Source organism: Puntigrus tetrazona, chromosome 22 (genome assembly GCF_018831695.1).
Source record: "Puntigrus tetrazona isolate hp1 chromosome 22, ASM1883169v1, whole genome shotgun sequence".
In the NCBI taxonomy this organism is placed as follows: domain Eukaryota; kingdom Metazoa; phylum Chordata; class Actinopteri; order Cypriniformes; family Cyprinidae; genus Puntigrus; species Puntigrus tetrazona.
In genome coordinates this window covers 4589655-4600663 of record NC_056720.1, presented here as the reverse complement: position 1 = coordinate 4600663, position 11009 = coordinate 4589655, and the positions used below count along the sequence as shown (strand labels likewise).

The following is an 11009-nucleotide window of genomic DNA, read 5'->3' as shown; positions in this document are numbered from 1 at the left end:
TATGAGGTTTTTGAATCTCTAGATTCATTTATAGTGGATTCGGGCACAATTAAAAGCTTTAGTTAATTGCATTATTGCATTCATTTTGTCATGGACTGACAAAAAAAACCTTTATGAGCAAGCAAGTCATGGTTATATATTAATAAGCTTAATAATAAATTATTAATCAGTTATCTCTTTATTACCTTCAAATTTCACTATTTGTGTGTGTGTGCACCTTATTTATCACGTTATTAGGACCAAATGTCCCGACAAGGATAGGAATACCAGTAAATGTTGACCTAGTGGGGACACAAGTTTATAAAAATGCAGGATTGAATTTTTGAAAATCTAAAAATTCCAGTAGTTTCCTGTAAGGGGTGGGTTTAGGCGAGAACAATAACACATACTGTCTGCACAGAATAAAAACCATCACGCCTATGGAAAATCCCCTAAAACACGGAAACCCAATATATAAAAATACATTATATCTTTCTATTTTGTTTCAACAATGTATGCTTTTGTAATTATAACATACTGTAAATATTTGAGACGTTTTAACAGCAGTTTGTGCATTCACTTTCTTTGTTCACTTCCTGTTGCTTTAAGATGATTAGTTCACATTATCTCATATATCATATATATAAAATGGAAAAATGTATCTAGTTGTGTTAGATAAGTTCTAATTTGATCAGTGTAAATATGAATGCTTGTTTTGTTTCAGTTTCTTGGAACATGTTTGTATGTATTATATTGTACAGTATATATATATATATATATATATATATATATATATATATATATATAGTATATTTTTATATGTAAATTTAGATTATTTTTTATAAATGAACGATGGTTGGTTGCACATGCTGAATACAATGTAATAACCAAGTTTGTAATTGAAATGGGTGTTAAAATAAACATTAAATCAAAACACTGAAAATCGTCTCATTTTTGGAATTATGATTTTAATTCCCGGATTGTCATTTTAAAAGCTTTTGTGTGTGTGTGTGTGTGTGTGTGTATTTAAATTGGGTGAGGATGAAGACAGGTGGATTTTTGGTTATGGCTCTAGATGATGCTCTATAACGTAGGCTATACATGTTTCTCTTTTACACTTTTAAGGGGTTGGTTCACCCATAAATGAAACGCCTGTCATTAATTACTCAGCCTCATGTTGTTTCAAATCTGTAAGTCATTTGTTTGCATTCAGAACACAAATGATGGTATTTTTATGAAAACCAAGAGCTTTCTGACCCTGCACGGACAACAGCGCAACTGACCCGCTGAAGGCCCAGAAAGTTAGTGAGAACATCCTTGAAATAGCCTGTGTGTCAGTCATATAATAAAACACTGAGAATACATTTTAACGCTCAACAATTTGATGACTTCAAACAGCCCAAATCAAGTATATATATTCAATCTAAATGAATTTGTTTTATTGTTATACATGTATATGATGTTATATAACGAGGTATTACATCTGCACTGAAAGTGAATAGTTTCCATCGAGTTGGAGAATAGTTCATTATACCACGCCGGAGACGGAAAAACGTATTATGGACTATACGCATGCATACTACATGTACACCTTTTCCACTGCAGTATTTTAGATATGTGTGATATTACACCTCTACAAACTCTTATACGGAACCAAATATGGCTGTCCTCAGTTTGCCATCACGGTGTCTTCGTGATCGCTCTCGGCGCGTTTAGATCAGTGAGCTTTATGAATTTCGTCACCGCGACGTGTTTGCAGGCTGGTAGCATTGAACCATGGAAATGGAAATCGGAAAATGAGAAATTAAATTGCAGCTTTTACCAAAGTGAAAGTCAAATGGTTTCATATATGCGAACCAGAATGGAAAAACACGCTCAACCACACACCATTGATACCTCTCACACAGACACGAGCTCACGCAGGACCTGTTTGTCCAACAAAAACCACATATCTGTGTAGATGTGAATCAAAAGACCAAAGCAGGGTCTGCTTTTGCATCTACGCTTTGCAGTTTTTTTTAAAATGGCATTTACGCACGTGGTGCCTTTGATGTTCCTATTGTCCGCACGATTTAGATCAATTCAAAGTCTCGCGCTCCAAAAAGGTACCGCTTCATGAATCCATCTTTAACTGCCATGCTTCGGAATGATCCTGCTGCGTCTGGTGATTCATGCCAATCCCAAAACTCAAAGAGTTTAGAGGTTCGATGTTTGATCATCTCCTAACGGCAATAGGTGCATACTCAACATGATCTTCCTTTATAACATACTGTGAAAAAAAACCCATTGAAGCATGAGTGAGAAGTAACTAATATCAAAAAAAAGTGTGACTGAGTAGACAGGGTAAAGCAGGGTTGACTGGTTTTAAAAGTGCATTTGCTTTTAGACTCTCGTGCAAAACCTAAGAACTGCATCACTGTGACTTTCACTTCCTGAAGGCTACAGTTGTGAGACATTTTAACTTTATAAAAAAAAACAAAAATGTTCAATCCACTCAATTTTGTAAAAATGCAACCCAATCTTTTTTTCACTGAGACTACGTGAAGCATGTTGTTTGTAAGTAACTGGATAGTGAATGTGTATATATAATGATAGTTTAAGGACATTTTCTGTTGCGTTATTGTGCTGAAGATTCACACCTTTTCTTTTGGTGTTTGTTGCTTCACACATTCAGAAATAACTGTGCTAAAGCCAAAGAGGATAATAATGCATGTTCATTCAATTATATTGCATGCACTAATAGACGATATTTCTAGTGGGCGAAGGGTCTATAACATGAAACTTGAAGTGTAGTGTTAAAAGTTTTGGTTTTGTAAGCTCTCGATTGATAATAATATGACTTTTACAAAAATTGGATATGGTGTCGTGTGTAAAAACTAAGAATAAATTCTCTTACCGATCTCTGTGCTTTTCTTTGTGGAAAGTGGGATCAGTGTAAATGATTTCTTCCTCACAAGTCTGGCCTGTTTTAGTGAGAGAAACCCCAATAGATGCATTAAAACAACAAAACTCAATCTTAGCCGGACTCATTTCCTCATAACTCACGGTAACGTTGGGGCTGTCGAAATAAAATCATTCAATAGCAACTTTAAAGGTGCAGTGTGTAATATTTAGGAGGCTCTATTGACAAAAATGCAATATACTATATGTAGCTAGGTTTTCGTCCTGTTCGTACGGTAGCCGTTAAAGGACAAACACAGCGCGTTTCGTTAATGTTGTTCGTGCAAATACAACATTGACACGATGATGAACAAGTGACAATAATATCTGCAATAAAACATCGATTTACTGAGTAACTATAATTAACCTTTTCAAACGAACCTCATTGCTGGCCGTATCCGCTGTTTCAGACTACGACATAACCTTGTATCGGCCACCGTAGCTTCTCACCGTAGCTTCACCGTAGCTTCCGTAGTTGGTTGCAATTCATAACCTCACCTCTGGAAGCCGCTAAAATTTACACACTGCACTTTTAACTCTTCCGCACACAAACATTCCCTAATGGACAACAACGAGCATGACAACTATAAAGATAACAATAACTATATTTGCCAACGATATCGTCCGTTTATTCTCAGCTCACGCGCGTTTGCCGCTTAAATTCTCGAGCGCGTGACAGCAGGGTTGATTGTGATTAGCTGTTAATGTTTGTTGTTTATCGTTAATATGCTTGGTGTTCTGGACTTAACATAGTTTATCTTTAAAATTATAGGGACATTCCTTATTACTGATTTTTTTTTTTATAAATCAAACACTAGGCAATTGTCAATAATAATAATTTGCACACAACCAGTGTTGTATCTTTAAGCATGTATGATCATAACCTGAAAATGTGAACGTTTTTATTATTTAAATAATGTAGATGTTGTTTTTTGACTGAGGTGGGTAAAGAGGTATTTTCAGTGTCACGAGGTGTAGGCATTTATTAGTTGAATCGAAATAAAAGCAATAGGTAACACTTACCTTCTTGATCGCTTTTTCTGTGTCTCCTGCAGATGCAGAAGATCCCGGCAGCGACGATCAACAGAGATCCAGCAGAAACAGAGACCAACGTGATCAGAGACACTGAGTCTGTAACAATAATCATTCATGTAAGTGTCACTATAATCTATAAATGTCACTATATATACAGCAAAAACTCTGTACCTGAACACGTCTGACAAAGTTCAGTGATGTCCAGATGTGTGGTCTGGTTTCTGATGGGGTTGTTGATCACACAGCTGTAGGTGTTTTTATCCTGATATTCCACCTCCAGAGGTAGAGAGAGACTGATGCTGAGATCAGACACACTGATGCTGGACAATAAACTGTTTCCTTTTGTACCAGGAGAGAGTCACATGACCCACGTTCACCGCCGAACACAACAACGAACAATTTGATGAAGATGAAGAACAGTCTCTGGTGATGTTAGGAACAGTCAGACGAGCTGAAAAGAATATACAGAAATCTGAATAAAGCATCAGAATTATTTCACTTCTGGGTGCCGAGTGAGTGTTTAGTGTGTCATTTGATCATGTAAATGTAAAATAATCTTAGAAGGTCAGAACAAACAGCATTTCTGCTCACCATAGACAGAAACGTTATACGTTTTATATGTAAATTTCACTCCATCTCTCTCTAGCTGATAAACTCCAGCGTGTTGAGTCGTGACGTTCATGATGGTCAGAGATCCAGTTTGATCGTCCAGCTTCAGTCTGTCTCTGAATATCCCACCAGGAACATCAAGTGTGGGGAAGATTTTAACTGGTTTAGCTGGTCCAAATTTCAAGACTATTTCATTGTCTTTATGTATTTCAGTAACATCAGTAAGAGTGACAGCATCTCCCTCCATCACCGACACCGACTCACCGAACACACCTGAAGAATATGAAGACAGCGTTTTTTTCATACAAAGCCAGAAAGCAGCTGCTATTGACATGTGAACTGAAGGAACATCACAACGGCAGCAGAGAGAAGTCACAAAGTCATTTGGTCATTGATTGTTTTAAAATTGTCTGGAGCTAACTTAGCATGAAAAATCGCCTAGTGTCTAAAAACAAATACACGATAACCTCAGGAAGAAAAGAAGACTTTAAAAGTGATCATACACAAAGCCTAATATTTAAAAGCTGCTAAGTGGGTTTGGTTTCTTTGAACCTCCGTGCAGAGCATTTAAATTTCCACAATGAGGTCATAAAAGAGGCATTTCCACTGTTTCTATTGCATTTATGACCTTCTGAAAATGTTAATGTAAAACACCGACTCTAAAGTTAGTGGATTTGACGATAATTATTCAGATCATTTTCTTTTGCTGTGATACGCATCAGTTTTGAACAGCAGCAGCAGCAGCTTTGTTACTCTGAAATGCAATCAAGCAGTGCAAATGTTTTTAAAGCTTACCGGACGGACTCCACCAGCAAAAACAGAATAAAACAAACGTGTAAGACATTTCGGTTGTTCAGTGTCTCATCAAATAATGCTATTCACTAAAAGCCGTCGACCTACAAGTGAGTCCACCCACAGATGAGTCTGACCCTCCTAGTTCATGTAAGCTGTATTTGCGTGCGATTTATTGTCATAGTTCTAATTAGGACTGTATTTAAGTTCATTTAAACAGTTTTTAATGGATAAAATTTGTTTTAATTTTATCAGGTATCTACAGATAGTTTCTGAAATATAGTTTCCAGACTTTTTATTGACTAAAAGTAGAAGACTAAGGCAGAAATCATCACGATTTTAAAATGGTGGTATATGTATTTATTGCATTTAGTGATTTATTTATTACAAGTGATGTGTGTGGAAGAACGTTAAACCATCTGTTATCTCAAAGTGCCAGGTTCACCAAGGTTCAGCTTCTGAGTCAAACTGAAAATGGCTGCGGTTGGCTTTCAGAAATGTGGTTTGATCTGATGTTGGACAAACATCTAGTAGATGGGGGTGTTTATTCTCTGCATGTGCGTTTAGTTTGCAGGCAAGGTGTTTCTTCCTGTCCTGCTGTTATAGCACGAGCTTTTTAAGGCACTTCCGTCTAAAAATAACACGATGAGAAGCTTCTCACAAAGAGGAAGAGAGACAATAGTCCGGTTGATTGTTACAATCACTAAGGGTTTATAATGATTAAAATGCAGAATTTTTCATTTGATTAAGAAGTTGTTTGCATTTGGTTGGCTTAAGAAAGGTAATGGTGTTTCAGTAATATCCAAAAAACATTTATACCCTCACATATTATATTGTAAAACAATTGAATAATAGCCGTAGCTTATGATGGGAGGTGTTGCTTGGTAACTCTCGTCTGTGGAAAGTAAAGGATGGTGTGAAATGTCCACCCACTCTTCAAAAAAAGCCTTTAACCTTAAAAAATAATAATGTACATGATGAGGTACCCTATGCTGTAACTGTGTGAATGTACAGTATCAGGAGGTGTGAAGGTTTTGAGATGTTAATTAGCCTTTTCGAGATCATTCACGAGAAATGCAGTCGTCTTACTTTAAACTTCACCAGATGGCGCAATTTAGCAGATATATCTATATCATAAAAGTTATGACCAAAGTAAAAAAAATGTGTATGATAGTTAAATTAATAAAATGATCATTAGTAACCTATAATAACTGTCTGTCTTTATCTCCAGCGCCTATGCAGGAATTCAAGTCTAATGTTACTAACAGAAAATAAAAAAATAAAAAAATGCATGAAAGTGTTTTGCAGTCTTCAGTAGATGGCGCCATTTGACATTTTTATTTATATCATAAAAGTCAGGGCCCGAAATCGAATAATGTGAATCTTAGTCAATAATATAAGTAAAGATGATTATCCTTTGATCTGTTGTATTAATAACCGCCTGTCTTTATCTTCAGGGCATAAAGCAATAATTTGGTTTCGCCTGCTGTGTGTGTGCTGATATAAACATTTTTAAACTCTATTCTGAGGACATGCCTCTCTAAACAGAGTTAAATAACTCTAAACCAGAGTTAATAAACTAATTAAGTGAATAATTAAATGATTGAGCATTACTTTTGAACAACTGCCAAAATCTGTGTATTTGGTCTCATGCTAAAGGAAATGAACACTAAAGTAGAGTTATATTTTATTCATATTTAATCTTGCTGAAGAAAAAAAAAGCAAGAACTACAGCAGACTTGAGCCGCAGCCTTGGAGGAAATCAACTGAAACAAATAAATAAACAAATCTTTCCAGGAGAATGTGTTTATAACACTTCTGTCATTATAGATGCGATTTTGTTGTTTGGACACTAAAGAGATGACGGAGTGGTCAGATGTCCAGCAGACTCATTAGTCAGTCCCGCATTTAAAGAAATTGACTTCTTTGATGTTGTGAAGAGTTGCTTCCTTCATCTGAAAGATCCCGCAGAAGCTGTCGCTCTTTGTTTCAGGTGTTTCAGCTGCTGAACCGAATCAAATTTTGTCCAAATCAGCGACTAAGGGAGAATCCGTCTCTTTAGATTTGGGTTTAATGAACAACACCAACTTACGATGTAACCTACTTCATGCAGCCCAGAAGTTTAGACTTCAGATGAGATCTTTTGATTTAGTTTTAGCTGCTGTTCCTCACCAGATGGCGCCATGATAAACCAATATCACAAAGAGGTAAAGATATCAATAAAACGATTATGAGTCAAACTACAGGTCATGAAGACCATCTATCTTCATCATTAAATATCCACAGTCACACAACTCAGGCCTGCATGTATTTATCACATCACGTTGTGCTTATCTTATTATAATATAAGCTTTTTATTATATCACAGCATCCAGGCTCTTTTAACACATTTAAAACATGAACAATTTCCATATGTTTCTGAAACCACTAAAAAATAAAAATAACACCAAAAGATCTGACACAAACAGTGAAAACAAGTCTACCATGAAACCGCAAAACGGTAATCATGCCCATTACTCAACTCTAACATCAGTTCCAGTAGATCCAGTATTTGATCATCGTTTTTTGGGGACATTTTCATACACAGCTTTCAACTTTGATTTCTGCAAGAAAACACAAACTAAGTCATGAATCTGAATATGAACAGGATTTTTTCTCTTTACATTCTCTCAAGTGGAAATCAACTGCAGGCAAATCTCTCTAAACTGAGCAGAAAAGATTGTTTCATTTCATAATTTACTTATTGAGTATTTCTAAATGTACAACTGTAGCATCAACAAAGAACCGCAAGACCATCTAGAGGAACCTGATAGATTTGATGTGCGTGGTTCAATCTAGATATCTATCTGTTAGTGTTGCTAATCTGCATAAAGGTCGGTGTTTGAAATGTATTGCAGTTTTCTTTTCTGGTATGCAACAATTTAAATAGCCCTACAAAAATATTAATATTTACACTAAAATGCAAACTGTAAATACTGGTTGTAGCAGATTGACCTCTACATTATGCTACAAAGCTTCAGTCGGCTGCTTGAATCAGATAAAGTGACTGCAATAATCTTCTTTCACCGCGGTCGTGAATGTTCTTACATTTTTTCGTGCTGTTGGTTTCCACGACGCTGAATCAGGTCTGTCTTCATTTCGGTTGTCAGCTGCATGAACGTTGATCATAAATGTGTTACAACAACAAAGCTTCATGTAGGATTCAAAGGAGGTTAATGAGTTTCTGACCTTTTTTTCTACATTTCTTGCAGATGCAGCACGTCACGACCGCAGCCACAATCAACAGAGATCCAGCAGCAGAGATCATGTACAATAAGGGTACGCCTTGATCTGTAATCGAGAAAATGATTCTGACAGTCTGATGACAAAGACTGAGATGAACAAGTTTATTTTTGAGACCAGCTAAGTAAATCAATTTCACTGCTGACACACCTGGACAAAGTGTGCTGAAGTCCAGATGTGTGGTCTGGTTTCTGATGGGGTTGTTGATCACACAGCTGTAGGTGTTTTTATCCTGATATTCCACCTCCAGAGGTAGAGAGAGACTGATGCTGTGATCAGACACACTGATGCTGGACAATAAACTGTTTCCTTTGTACCAGGAGAGAGTCACATGACCAACGTTCACCGCCGAACACAACAACGAACAATTCTGCTGTGATGAAGATGATGATGAAAGATTTTGTAAAACATCTCTTCTAATGTTAGGAGTGGGCAAAGAAGCTGTAAAATAGACAAAATGCAACTATAAAATGACTAAACGTTTCAGTGAAATAGCTCAAGGAATGCTTTAGATTGAGCTGTACTGAATTCTGAAGTCTCATTAAAACCACATTTATTTTCAGCAAAAAGCAAAAAAATTTTTCCGAACGATTTTGTGCATGTAGTCATGTTAATAGCGTCCTCATGCTCTGCATTTATTTTATCCCAGGTTTTTTTTTTTTCTTGAAAATCATATTTGAAAGTGCGGCAGATATGGCAGACATATGATTTTGTTCAAATTATAATAAAATCTATCGTATCTGAACACCCCCGCCCCCCCCCACCTACACTAACGCTAACTGTGTTAGCATAGTACTAACAGCATGCTAAATCAAGTGAAACGTTAAAACAAAATTAGCATGATCGGCGTGCAAGATAACATGTTTTAAACAAGTTGTTGTGATTAGCATAATGCTAGTAATGCACATGCTAACATGATTAACATGTTGTAACGTGATGCTAACAACATTTCCCCATGGTTTGGGCCTATGCTGTACTTACAAGTCATTTGCCCGCCAGCAGATAGCGTTTAAAAGACATCTGCCCCACATATGCTTCTGACCCACACGCCGCACAGAATGATGACGATGACAGAAGTCAGCCACAACTGAACCAGATCTGGGACACATCTCACAAATGTCACAGGAAACATCTATCTCAGTTTTAGCTAATGAGATTTTGGATGATGAGAAGTAAAAAGAGTAGAGTAGAGTAGAGGCGTGGTCTGTTTATTAATATCTATGTGTAAGGTTTACAATCTCTACATTTAATAATTAAAAAACTTCACCCTATTTACTGCCATTGTAAGTGCCTCGCCATAAACTTTTTTTTAAAGAAAACAAGAGATGTCTCAATTATTTTTGTAATCAACCTTATGCCACACAAATAAACCCAAAGTATTCCTTCAATAGAACGAGAATACTCACCATAGACAGAAACACTAAATGTTTTGATGACGACGATCTCCACTTAGCTGTAATTCATAAACTCCAGCGTGTTGAGTCGTGATGTTCATGATGGTCAGAGATCCAGTTTGATTGTCCAGCTTCAGTCTGTCTCTGAATCTCCCGTCAGGAACATTAAATGTGGAGAAGATTCGGTCCTCTCTGCTGATTTCAGCTATGAGGGAGTCTTCAGCTCCAAATTTCCACAGTACCTCATCGTCTTCATGTATCTCAGTGAAATCGGTGTATAAAGTGACAGAATCTCCTCCGTCACTGACATCGACTCACCGAACACACCTGAAGAACAAACATGGTGCAGATTTCACAGTTTTGTCCTGAAGTCAGTCATTTTCCTATAAATGTAAACTGAGGAATTTCTCAAACGAAAAAGGTAAAGCACTGGCAAGAAATGTAAAGATTGTTGAGTAAACCAATGATTCAATCTTGCTAATTCTCAATCACCGTTGACGATAGTGGTCCTGACAGAATGATCTGTTCTGTTTGAATCTAGATAGAAAAGCCAAACGCAATACCTCTAACTATCAGGTGCGCTGAAACTAAAAGAAGAGGAATTGCTTTATAACTCACCAATCGGACGCCACCAGCACAAGCAGAGCAAAACAAACATGTGAAACATTTTCTTCGGTCGTTCAGGGTCTGTTTCATGCTGCTCATCTGCTCTGTGATTCCTCCCACAACAGGGTTTGACCCACCTTATGTACACGCATGCAGTCTGCCTATATGCTATTCAATCACAAATCTTGCTCTTATTAAGATCATTCTTATCGTTCTCATTTGTATCATTTGAAATGGATGGCCTTAAAAGAAGCTATTAATAAATATGTAACAGCAGAAAAGCTGAATATTGTGTTATTAATTGATCGGTCAGTTTAAATTTAATGGTAAATAAACGTATGGGTTTTAAAATAGTTTCATAATCAATTAATT

At 36.6% G+C, this 11009-nt stretch overlaps 1 long non-coding RNA gene across 1 annotated transcript; it reads right to left on the bottom strand.

The window, feature by feature from the left end:
* Nucleotides 1-8481: 8481 nt before the first annotated feature.
* On the bottom strand, nucleotides 8482-8843 carry LOC122327607. The gene is made up of 3 exons (XR_006247688.1): nucleotides 8788-8843; nucleotides 8584-8685; nucleotides 8482-8504 (listed from the first exon to the last, which is right to left on the bottom strand). It is a non-coding gene; the product is annotated as an uncharacterized LOC122327607 (long non-coding RNA).
* Between the last annotated feature and the right edge of the window lie 2166 nt (nucleotides 8844-11009).